This window comes from Pleurodeles waltl, chromosome 5 (assembly GCF_031143425.1).
Source record: "Pleurodeles waltl isolate 20211129_DDA chromosome 5, aPleWal1.hap1.20221129, whole genome shotgun sequence".
In the NCBI taxonomy this organism is placed as follows: domain Eukaryota; kingdom Metazoa; phylum Chordata; class Amphibia; order Caudata; family Salamandridae; genus Pleurodeles; species Pleurodeles waltl.
The window spans coordinates 300,265,657-300,278,649 of record NC_090444.1 but is presented as its reverse complement, the minus strand read 5'-3'; positions in this window follow the sequence as shown (position 1 = coordinate 300,278,649).

The window sequence follows — 12,993 nt, the reverse complement described above, 5'->3', positions numbered from 1 at the left end:
TATGCCAGAGTGCACCATTAGTCTTGATGGTAGAACAGTTACAGTCCTAGCGGACTCTGGATCTCCCTACACCAGGGTGGGTGAACAAAATTGGCAGGTAATTTTTGGGGAGGATCCTGATTCCTTACTCAAACCCGATATTAACCCGGTCAGTTATGGGGGTGCCAAAATAGAAGTGATCGGGTACAAAGTCATGAATATCTAATTTCAAGATAAGACCACTGTAGGGAAGGTTTATGTAGCCAAACGAGGTAATAATCTTTTAGGTTGGCGACACCAGTGGGACATGGGAATTAAATTAGACCCTAATTCAGAACACCAAGTCATGGTGGTACATAATGAGAATGACTCCCTAGAGATTTGTAAGGAATTTCCAGGAGTGTTTAGTGGAAAATTGGGTTGCTTGGCTAATTTTGAGCACAAGATCATACTGAAGAGAAAGGCAGACCCTGATGTGCACAAAGTCAGAAGAGTATACAAATTGATGTTAGAACCCCTCAGAGCGGAACTGAACAAGTTGTTGAAGGTGGGGGTAATTGAAGAGATCGAATCTTCTGAATGGTTAGCCCCTGTTGTTTTGGCACCGAAGGATAATGGGAGGCAGATCCGCATGTGCGTAGATCTTAGAGATCTCAATAAGTATATATGGGTAGATCTCCAACCTTTACCTAACATCTCGGAAGAGTTGTCATGTCTGGGTGGCTCGAAGGTGTTCAGAGTATTGGATCTATCCTCGGCTTATCATCAGATCGTCTTGCACCCTGAGTCCAGACACCTCACCTCCTTTGTAACACCACTGGGGGCCTACCAATTCTTGAGGATGCCTTTTGGGCTGGCCTCTGCAGCTGCCTGTTTTCAACGTACTATGAAAAAAGTTCTTGAGGGAATTTCTGGTACCTTATGTTTTCAAGATGACATATTGGTTCATGGCAAAACCGTGAGTGAGCATGACAATATTCTAAAAGACGTTTTGGGTGGGTTAGCCAAGGCCGGCCTTACTGTGAAGGAGGAAAAGTGTAAGTTTGAGGTCACTTCGGTGACTTATCTGGGCCATACCATTTCTGGTGAGGGAATCAGGCCCAAGTTGGAATTAGTTGATTCCATAGTCCGAGCACCTGAACCCAAAGACAAGGATGGTGTGAGATCATTTCTAGGAATGGCGGAGTATTACTCCAAATTCGTTGCCAACTTTTCAAGTGTGACCCAACCCTTGAGAGCTCTTTTAAAGAAGGGATGTGAATTCATTTGGACGGATGACTGTATGGCTGCATTCACTTTTGTAAAGGACTGCATTGGGAAAATGCCCAGTTTGGGGCATTTTGATGTGCGTGCCAAAACCTTCTTGTATACGGATGCCAGCGTCAAGGGTTTAGGGGGAGTCCTAATCCAAAGGGTAGACCAGGAGGAGAGAGTTATTGCTTTTGCCTCCCGTTCCCTCAAGGAGGCTGAGAAACATTATTCAGTTATAGAAAGAGGGGCTCTTGTGTGTATGTGGGCAGTCAAGCATTTTAAATTTTATTTGTGGGGCTTACCTTTTGTGGTGAGGACAGATCACAGGCCACTAGTCCAAAAAAATTCTCCCAAGAAGGGGGACGAGTTGACCCCTAGGATAAGAAGATGGGTGGAAGGATTATTAGAGTACAATTTTGTTGTGGAATATATACCAGGGCCAAAGAATATGGTGGCAGATTTCCTGTCCCGATCTTCAATTGACTGTAGTGAGGAGTCTGATGATGAGGTTGTGGTCAGTTGGGTGAGGGAGAAGGCCATAATTGAAGAGGAGTGGAAGTCAGCTGTGGAGCGGGATCCTGACAGGCATAAACTTGTTGAATTTATTGTGAAGGGGTGGCCGGAGTACAAGAATATTTCTGACTCTCTGAAGGGGTATTGGAATGTGAGGGATGAGCTCTCTTTAAGTGGAAGTGAATTGTTCAGGGGAACTAAATCTATACCTCCCATGGGTGTGAGGGATCAAATCTTAAATCTGGCCCATGAGGGACACCTGGGCAGGAACTTGACCAAGTCCAGATTTAGGATAGCATATTTGTGGCCTGAGTTGGATCGTGATGCTGAGGCAGTGGTGAAGGACTGTGTAAGTTGTGCACGCAATGACAAAAGCAAAGTTATGGCAAAAGCCCCACTTTCCCCACTTGTGATTCCTGAAAAACCCTGGGTGAAACTAGGGCTTGACTTTATGGGTCCGTTCCATCTTCTTCATGCGAATGAACGCTACGTTATACTCATGGTGGATAATGCATCCAAATGGGTGGTGACCAAATGTGTAAATTCAGTTGATACCAGAACAGTGATTGGGTTTTTGGAAGAGGAATTCTCTCGGGAGGGTATACCCAGTCATTTAGTCACTGACAATGGTGTACAATTGACATCTCAGGACATGAAGCTCTTTTTGGACTCTTTAGCTATTGTACATTTGAGAACAGCGCTGTACCTACCCCAGGCCAACGGTCTCGCTGAGCGTATGAACAGAATGGTGAAGTCCTGTGTGCAAGAAGCTATTGAAACCAGGGTTCCTCTGGCTAATCTCCTCAGGGATATGTGGTGGGCGTATCGCAGTACCCCTAACAGTATCACCAACATTGCCCCATTTGAGTATATGAGGGGCAGGTCGGGTTGTACTAAGCTATTCCCGGCATGGTTCAAAAACTGTGTGGGGCAGGATGACTTTGATCGGGGGAAATTTAATAAGGCACCTGAACTTAGAGAGAGGTATCAGCTTAAATGCAAGTTGTGTTACGATTCTAAATATAGTGTTTCTACTGTTAAATGGAAGATTGGTGACATGGTGTTGGTGAAGAATGCTTGTTTTAGAACCAAAGGTAAGTCATCTTTCAAGGGGGCGTTCTGCATCAGAGAGGGGGGGGGAAATGTTGTGATCCTTGACAATGGGGGTGCGTGGAGCATGTCTAGGATCACGAAATGGAGCGGCTTGGAGGAGAATTCCCCTAACTTGGGAAACCAGGGTGGAAGTCACTCCTCATACTGACCGGAAGAGTCCCACGCACCAAAGTTTCCCCCAGAGTACGCTCCAAACCATTGTGGTTGAAAGACTATGCATCATAATACTTTGTAGACTATGATCCTGACTTTTAATTTTTCTTTCTCTTAACACTTGTTTGCAGACTTTCTATATATTGCTAATTAATATGTTTTGTTTCTCATTTTTTTGTGTAACGCTTTACCTTATTATTCCTTGACAGTTGTTCTTTTTTATTCTTTGTATATTTAATGTAAGGGAGGGGGATGTGTTGTGTTGTGCTGGGAATGTCTAGGAGCCTGGAACCTTGTCTGCACTGGTGTTCCGGCATAGGGAGCCTGGAGCCTCGATGTCACTGAGGTTCCAGGGTTTGACGTGGAGAGATTCCATGGCAGTTGGAGGAGCTGACAGGGTGTGCTGCGTTGGGTTGGTTATCTGAATAAAGCTTCTGTTTTATAACAAACCGTTTCAGCTTCTCAACACAATTTCTTTGCAGTTAGGTGTAAAAAAATAATGCATAGAATAACTTTCACTGAACAACTCCTCATAACTTCTGACTTAATAGTTGGTGACTATGTCCACTTTCTAGTCGAAATCCCCTGAATTATAAGGTTATTAATGTTGTCTCTATAGTCATACTCCTGCGTCTTACCGTACACACAATAAAAGTGGCTCTACTATTAACATTCAGAGGTCTAGTCGAAACTCACCCTCCTGCCTTTGCAAACTCTTCACATGTCACTTACTAGCCTGAACCCTTCGCTTGCCAAATCTCAACCTCTCGTCATGCCAAAGCCTCCCTTCACCTCATTGAGCAAATCTTCTGAGCACCAAGAATCTATCTTACAGAAAGGTCTTCCCGCCCTGCTCTCTAAGATTCCCTCTTGGAACAGTTCCTGATTATGCACTAAATGAAACTCAAACACCTACACTGTTGGGTTACTACATCGGACTATTAACTACTCCTTTGAAAGTGGCAGAGGGCGAATAATGGCTGGTGTAGAACTTCATCTCCAACATTCCACTGTTTGCCATTCAGTTTCTTTCTATTTAATTTATAACATTTTTTCTTCTGTGGGTGGCATGTTCTAATAATATTATAGGCCACCTGACTCACTCAGTTTATACCACGTGTTGTAGGTCCTCTCCCACTTATACGCCCTATGGCTCGGGCCTATAACTCAGATAGAGAGTCTCCATCGACTGGTAAGGCCCTCTGTAATGGGGTTTAATGGTGGAGTTTATATATATTGGTCACAGTTGTGTTGTTTCCTATCACGCCACTGTTCTCAACGCCAATTGAATACAAGCACGCACATTCTTGAGTAAGTTTTCCCCCCGATATGTTAGACTTATTTTTAAGGTGTGCGTTCTGCCTTTGATATGTTATTTGACTCTTGTACAGCACCTCTGGTATTTCCAGCGCCATGTAAATACATCCGTTGGGCTGTGCTAACAATCTGCATTACAGTCCTTTGCTATGACTTCCGGCCTCATATATTGATCCAACAGATCTTCACACTGAGATCAGGGAATCACTTACTTTCAGACTTCTTCCTCACAGCCTGCATAAAAATAGCCTTTCTGTAGAAACTGACGTGGGATAACACATCCTGGGTTCAGACGGCCGGCTAACGAGAAGCCAAACAGCAAATAGCAGTCATTTCCCCACTGGTCTCAAGTCAATTGTTTTCCGGCCTGAAGGATGGACGCCTCTGTGTTTGAGAGAGGCCGCAGTGTAATCTTCTGGGCCGAGTTCCAGGGTCGCTCGCTTTGAAGGGAGGGCGGAGAGCCTGCAGGTTTAATTGCCAATAAATCAGCATGACCTCCTCTCTATGGCATCACTGTACAATGGGCCTTTCAGGCATAAAATGAAGAGGATGGTTTTACAGAGTGTGCTTGCGCCGGTGGTGAGATAACAGCCAAGGCACCCGTAGCGTCCTCATTACTGAGTACACCAGATAATCAAGGACTCTATTACTGGCAGATTACATTTGTGTGCTGCGTCTGCTTCTTGCGCTGCACCCACTTTAACTTAATCCATTCACTCGCTTTACTTGTTCCGCTTTTTAACGTGCGTTAGCGCTCTATATTTGCATAATGTTCTTTGAGCGTTTAACATGAGTTTATCAAAACACGCAGCCCAGCCTCCGGGAAGCTTTCTTCGCATTTCTTAAGGTTGAGATTTGCAAACACAAAGCCTTGCTCTTCAGACGTTAGTGCACAATCGCACTGGCACTGCGGTTTTCTACAGATTTGCATTCCCTACAAAAAGACTACGAACGTTTACTCATGGGCATCAGAGGGGCATTGTTGGATTAACAGGGTAAGCATGCCACCCCTGCTTATTTTTTTTGCCAATGATTATTTTTAGCAAATGTACTGCTATCCTCCATGACCACGTTAGTCAGCTAGTACACATTACGCTGCATTTTGACAGCGTGTGCTATAGAAAAACCACATGGATACATACCACTTACCTACATTAAAAACATAACACTGGTGTATAGCACCTCACTGCTTCTTGTCGGAAAACGAGTGTGTCACAAATGTATTTAAAAAAAATGTAATGTGTTAGTTTACAAACCATCCAAGGGCGGCCGGTGACAACAGTACTAAACTGTTTACCTGGCTCGCTAAAAACCTCCAGGAATAGATATCAACTGGTGTTGTACTATTTATTTCCACTACTTATTGCTTTAGAGCTTCACTTATGTTGCATTTTCTTGCGGTTGGTTTCTGCATCAATGTCCTTTGAATCGCCCTGTAACTTGCCCTACACCTTCGAGAAATATAATCAGAACAAACATAGCAACAAACGTAAATCTGTGCTTTGTAGCGTACACAGCAGCTTTGATGGGGTTTAGCATTTGTGTGGGTTTCGCTGCAAAGAAACAAGAGAAGGCGAGCATTGATGGCTCTAGGCTTAAATAGCACTGCTGGTTAAGGGGTTGTAAACCCCCCTGCCCTATTTAATTTACAACAAAAAATCATAACAGTCATCAATCAACACAATTTACACAGTAACCCCAACATTTTTTCATATTAGTTTACATTTGTAGATGTCTAGCCTTAATAATGCTAATACATTCGTTTTCCTATCATTATCTAAAGTTAGTTGTATCCATTTCAGTGACTGCAGATGAGATCATGACTGATACCTAAAGAGAATCCTCAGTCCCTGCTCCGCCCCATGGCTAGGTGACCTTGGGGTAGGCCCTCCATATGGGAGCATCTTAGCCCCCCCCCCCAGATCTTCTTAAGCGCAATTCCTGCACATGTGGCCCACCTGCCCACCAGGATACCTACCTCAGATGCCCTTCCACCCTCAGACTCCACCCCCAAGGGCCAGTGCTAGCTTTGAATCCTTTGCGCACGCATGGGTGGTTGGCCCTAGTGCCCCAATGTGAGGACCTGCTCACAACCCGTGCCCTTAGATGTCATCTTCAATTCCTAGACAGCACCCCTTGGTGGGTCCCACTACTTTGGTGCCTGGCTCAAGTAAGAAAAGGTCAACCCAGTTGCCCCGTCATTCATGATCTCACCCTGCACTACATAAAATACGATAAACAAACTTTCACGACGTGGCCATCCGTATCATCAAGGAGAAAAATATGATGAGTAGACCATAACTGTAATTTCAACAGGAACAAAGAACGCCAGGTAACATGGACAAGCAAAGGTAAACAAGATAGCATGAACAAACAGAATTCAATTAATTGCAATAAGGAGGTGGGTGGGTTTCCAAAGACTTATCTTGCACAGCGGAGGATCCAGTCGTGGTCGGTGAGTGGGAGCGAAAGACCCTCTCGCCAACCCTTTTTATGGGCGGGTTGACACATGTCATCCATGTGCGTGGCCTGAAAGCAGTAGAAGTGCTTCCGGGGCCGCGCTGATGCCTCCTCCAATACCTGGGACCCTTACAGGGGGATCGGGGAGCATTGCGCCCACCTCCCAAAGAGGTGTTCCTGGCGCAGTTGCCATATGTGGCCCCCCCGAGATGAGGGAGCCTCATGCATATGGACAAGTACTGCAGAGGCCTCCCGCCTACTCCCCAAAGTCCACCCTCTTGCATGACCCAACAAGACCTTTAGAGAATAAAATTACAACTTTTTGGGTCAGGGGTTGGAAACCCCTGGCTGTATTTTATTGACAACAAAAAATCATAACTCAGCCATCAATCAAAACAATTTACGCAGTTACCCCAACATTTATACTTATTAGTTTACATTTGTAGAAGTCTAGCCTTAACAGAGTACGCTACTACATCCATTTTCCTATCATTATCTAAAGTCAATTCCTGCATATCCACTTCAGTGACTGCAGATGAGATCATGACTGATTTCAAAAGAGACACATCGGTCCCTGCCCCACCCAGGGCCACCTAGTCTAGGTCTGCCGTAAGGCCTGTGAGAAAGGGTCAACCTTACCAATCGGAAGCCTGGACACCCCCACCACAGAATATAATTTGTTACCTAGGAACTTAATCATGGTGGAGGGATCTACTGTCTTGCCCTGCGCTAAAGGTACCCCAAACTCGCCCATCAGCTTCTGAAAAATTTCTTACGTTTCTGCGCACTGCTCAGAGCTCGGGGACCAAGGAGCAGAAAATAATTATGCTACTGAAGTACACACTGATGTTGCTACTCGTACCTACAAACCCACTCCAGAAATGTGATACATTTCTCAAAATAGGAACAAGGCGCTGGGCAGCCCATTGGCCTACACTTGTCAAAATAGTAAGCCCCTCAAACTGGAAACCCAGGAGATGGAAGTCGTCTGGGTGGACAGGTAGCAGCCAGAAGGCAGATTCAAGATCCAATTTTGCCATCATAGCCCCAGGCTCCAGCTCCTGCAGCATTTGCATTGTCTGATCAAGGGATGCATACTTGACTGAGCACAAAGCCCCGTCAATAGCTCAATTCTCAGAATGGCCTCTTGGCACTGACTGATCAATCTGAATTCCTCTGGATCCTTCTTAGGGACTAACCCTAGGGGGGAACAGAAAAAAAACCTTTGATGGGGAATAAATCAAAGGGATCAGCTATGTGACCCAAATTTGTTGTAAGTATTTAACCAGGGACCATAGCTAATAAGTTAACCGGGGAGGGAGCCTTGCCAAAAACTGAGTCATTAATCCTGTTTCTTGCTACCCTTATCTCTTGATTTTTTGAAGCACTTGGATACAGGGTGGGAGGCCTGACCACAGAATGATCAGCAGTGCTTGAATTTATAGGTCCCAGGTGGTCGAGAGCATGTGCGCTGGTTAAAATCCCAGCAGGTCCCTTTCCTCGCTGGTCCCCCCTACCCACCACGCCCAAGGCAGATCCTGTCCCCGACCGAAAGGGCTGATCCCCGGGCCCCTGCGGTCAGTTCATATAATGCTGCCATGTAATCACATCAATCTGGTCCCACCCCAGGGTGGGCCTGTTGGCCTTGATCCTCCTAAACTCTTTATCGTAGTCCGTCCACGATGTGCCACCATACTCATCATGCACGCCCACAATTCTGTTCTGATAGCAGGCCAGCTGAGCCCCCATATCATTGAAATGCTCCACCAGAATAACCTGAGATGTTGAGAAAGCCCTCACCAATTGGCCAAAGACTCATCAACCTTCTTCCTCTGAGGCCAATGGCCGCATTCCCTAGAGTACGCACACTCATTGCAGCTCTTAACCTTCTCTTTGTCAGATTTATCAACAAGCAAATCAAAATTATCACTGTAAGACCCTTTACATATCTTTTCCTTCAGTTCCAATGGCACATGCAGCCCCAGCAACTCATCTTCAGAGAGGATATCTACTAGGCCCATAGGGGGTAAAGAGGGTCCAGTACCTGAATTTGCCGTTCCCTGGGCAGAAGAAGATGCCAGTGTAACTACCGCTCCTCCTGGGCTAGCGACGCTCACTGCAGCAATTGCCGCTGATGCCGTTTGACCCGAGTGCTGCACAGGGGCCACTGTCATGGTGGCGGCCTGGGTTTCTACTGGGCCTGATGAGATGAGGGGAATCAGTCTTCTCTTCCCCCTGCTGGGCCCTGGTCCTAATGTGCGCCTCTGAATCCTCCGAGCATCCTTTGTAGTGCCTAAATGAGAAAACAGGTGCCAAGCTCTTTCTAGAACATCCTTTTCCCCAGTACCTTCTAGGGTGTCCCTCACTAAAGGTGCAGACAGTATATCCACCTCTGAAAACCAAGGCAAAATGGATGCCAAATTAGCTACCAAATCCTACTGCACTAAACCTCACACTGGGGTAGCCCTTGAAGGTGCACCAGAAACCACAATCTGCCCCACAATAGCAGTTACCACAGCCCCTGAGATATTTGCAGCAGTACCCTGATAAACCACCTGGTCAATATCACCTAAAACCAGTGCGACTCCCGGGGAGGGTGCAACCGTGGGCATGGACTAGACTGGAGCCTTCATGGGGGGTCTTGGGATGGGGGCAGACCAACCGGCGCCACTGCCACACAACTAGTAACCTGACTCAGCATGCCCTGACTAGAGTCCGTCAAGCCCACTGGGACTCCCCTACTCTTTTTCTACCCACGCACCATCTTTGGATCCGGAGGAAAGGCCTCCCTAGGAGGCACACCCACCCTCCTTGGCCTAACTGCCTGCTCAATGGAGACCACATCTGAGAATGGGGGCTGCAACCTCAGTGATCCTATGGCCTGATTTATAGCATCCATCCTAAGTATCAATGCTTCCAGTAGTGCCTCAGTGTCCGAGCGCTTGGAACCTCTGTGCCCACCTGCTGCTATGATGAAGAAAAAACAAACCCTATCTAAACAGTACAATCAATTCCACAGGACCCAGTAAAAGTGTGCTAGACCACTGGACCAGTAGACCCCAAAGGATCTACGTGAATGCACCCTTAATTATCACCCAGCAAGGTGCACACAATGCCAAGCAAGACACCTTGCCAAGAAAAAAAGCTTGCTGCAGGAAATAGCCCCCCCAGGGGCGCACAACAAGCAAACAACCCCCCCTTCTATCTAAAATCCTATCATGGGATGCACTATCACCAAACAAAAATCCAGCCAAAAGCAAGCTTCGATCTGATCAAGTTTCTAAGGAAGTGCACCTCCAAGCAACAAAAAACAGCAAAACCCCAGCTGTGATCAGGCACCCAAAAGATCCCTCACCTGCAACACCAGGGCCCCCAGCCAAGCCATCACCAAACAACGCTTGGGTCAGTTGAGCAGGGCTTAAACCTGTGTGGTTCCTGACAAGGCACGCTGGGCTGCTGCTGTGATATGCAGTCCTTGATATGCAGAGCGCAAGCGGTACATGCTCCTGTCTTCAAGGCCCAAAACAGATGCTGCACCTAAAATGAGAAAGGGAGAAAAGGAAACCAGCACAAGAAAGTCCAAAGACTTCTCTTCTGCAGCAGAGGATCCAATCACAGTTGGCGAGCCGGAGCGAAAGGCCTGCTTGCAGACCGCGACCCCTTTTACGGGTGGGGTTGACGCATGTCATCCATGTGAGTGGCCTGCAAGCACTAGAAGTGCTTCCGGGGCCGTGCTGACGCCACCGCCAATGCCTGGGACCCTTAGTTTTGGGGTCAGGGGCATGTTGCGTCCCCCTCAATGAGGTGCTCTCATCCCAGCGCAGTCACCACATGCGGGGCCCCCCTGAGATGGGGGAGCCCCATGCATATGTAGGATAAGAGAAGCATTGACAAAGGCAATAGTTTTGGGTGTTATATAGTAAAACATATTGGGTTCTTAGTTAGCCAAACCTGGGTTTTAGTGAATAGACTGTGTCAAAGTGTTGGCTTTCAACCTATCAAACTTGTGAGAGCTGGTAGCTGCTGGTTCAACTTAAACTTTCTGTTATAATGCACTGGCTTGGCTAGTTTCCAATGTGTTTGGTGAATTTATGAGTAACAACAGGGTAAAATGAGGTTGATTCTAATTGAGGTGACTTGAGAGTTGTGCATGAAGAGTGTCAGTACTTCCATCTCCCTCTGAGAGTCTATGCAGAAGACCAAGGACTATAGCAGGTGACCGTGCCAGGGCCACATGATGCTATTCACTTCACCCCTCGACGTGGCTGCTGTTTTTACTGGTAATTGCAGGAACAGGCAACCTTGTTATTCCTGGAAGAGGAAGAGGGAAAGGATGTCTAAGGGTGGGGACCCAGTGCTGAGAGACTGAGAAAGGTGGCAGAGAAGAGATGGAAGGACAGGAGAGACTAAGAAAGAGAAAAGGGGAAGGGAAAACAGGAGAGGGAGACAGCATGAGCGATATGGGTGGAGTGAGAGATTAAAGGAAAGAGAGAACATAAAGGAAGAGTCTGAAATGACATGCTTGAGTAAAAGGATGGATAGACAGGACGTGAGTTGAAGACAATGTCATGGACAGGGGGAGGAGAGCAGGATAGAGGGAGAACATAGCATGAGGGACCCAGATGAGTGGGAAGGAAAAAATACTATTAAAGAAAGGAAGGTTGCCATGTGGTGTGAGGATGTGATGAAATGATGATGGCCTGTGCATAACTGTATAAGATCAAAAGAGTATTGGGTAGATCCCTAATACTGGCTCATATTGGACTGGTTATTTTAATGACTGCATGAAAACATACTCCCTCCTTGCATCCATTACTGCAACCCCATGCCAATGCAGAGGTTCCTACATTGTACTGCAAACCTAGGGACAAAGGAACTAAGAAAGATATGAGCAGGCAACAGACGCCATAAGAGAGGTACACAGATCAGGCTAAAGAGGGACAACAAGACGAGAGAGCAGGGCAGAAACAGATGCAGGATTGGGGTGTAATCCAGGACGATGCAGCCCCTGTGATGTAGTGGGTCCCCCACACTCTAAGGGCCCACAATTCAGCTTAGGGTCTATGTCTTTCTGTGAGGTATGGAGACTCAGAGTACCCTCACCACATTCTGCAGGGTAGCCTCATCATTTTACATTACACCATTGATACAGGGAGTAGGAATGAATAAATATGAGAATGACATGACGGGGAGGGGAGCAGAGCACAGCTGATGAAGGGGTGTGACACAAAGTAAGATGGCTGGAAATAGGTGTCAGAAAAAGGCTCAGGGAGAGATAGCATAGCAGGGTCCTACAGAAGGGGATGGGATGACATGAGCAAGGGTGAGAATGTGGCTAGAATAGAGACAGAAGAGAGAGTGTCCCAAGGGTTTTTCGAACAAGTCAATCCGTTACTAATGGGAAATGCTCTTTCTATTCTTGTGGTCTAGAAATGACACACTTAGCCTGGTACACAGTGCTGATTTTGCATATTATAAACCTGAAGGAGTTGCTCCTGACTCTCATTCACCCTAAATTCTTCCCTAAAGTGTTAACGTCTCTTCCCATTTGAAACAAAATCTCCACTATGTAGTATCAGCATTCCTGCCTCTTAGTTCTGGCTACCACTTATCTGATTGGAAGTGGGCATAGAAAGCTGTCTTTGGTAAAAGTAATACCACTGGGCAAGGTATTTACAAGGTGCAAAATACCTCAAAGTCCACGTTTTTCTCTGGCAAATGAGAAATTACAAGCGTAATTGGGGTTTACACATGAAATTTCACAGATTTCAGAATTCACTGCATGTTTTTCTCCTGGCCTGTTATAGTGAGATTGACCTGCTGAACTTTATCAGGGGAAAATTGTGGAGGTGCTGTGTTTGCTGCAAATCTCAAAATTGAGATCTCTGTGCAAAACAGATTTTCCACAAGGAGCACAATTTACCAGCCTGGTCTGAATCAGATCTTTAGTGTCAGGGTTCCTGCACGTACTTTATTCTATGCCACTGTACACTACTGTATGCCACTGCACTCTATGCCATAGCACTCTACTCTGCACCACTCTATTATATGCCACTGCACTCTATTCCACTGTACTATACTCTGCACCACTCTACTCTACGCCACTGCACCCTTCTCTGGACTACTCTATGTAGTGTCATGTGAGTAGCGATAATTGGACCCTTTTGGTTCTTGATGGACTCTGAAGAATTGTGATGTAAGTGTGTG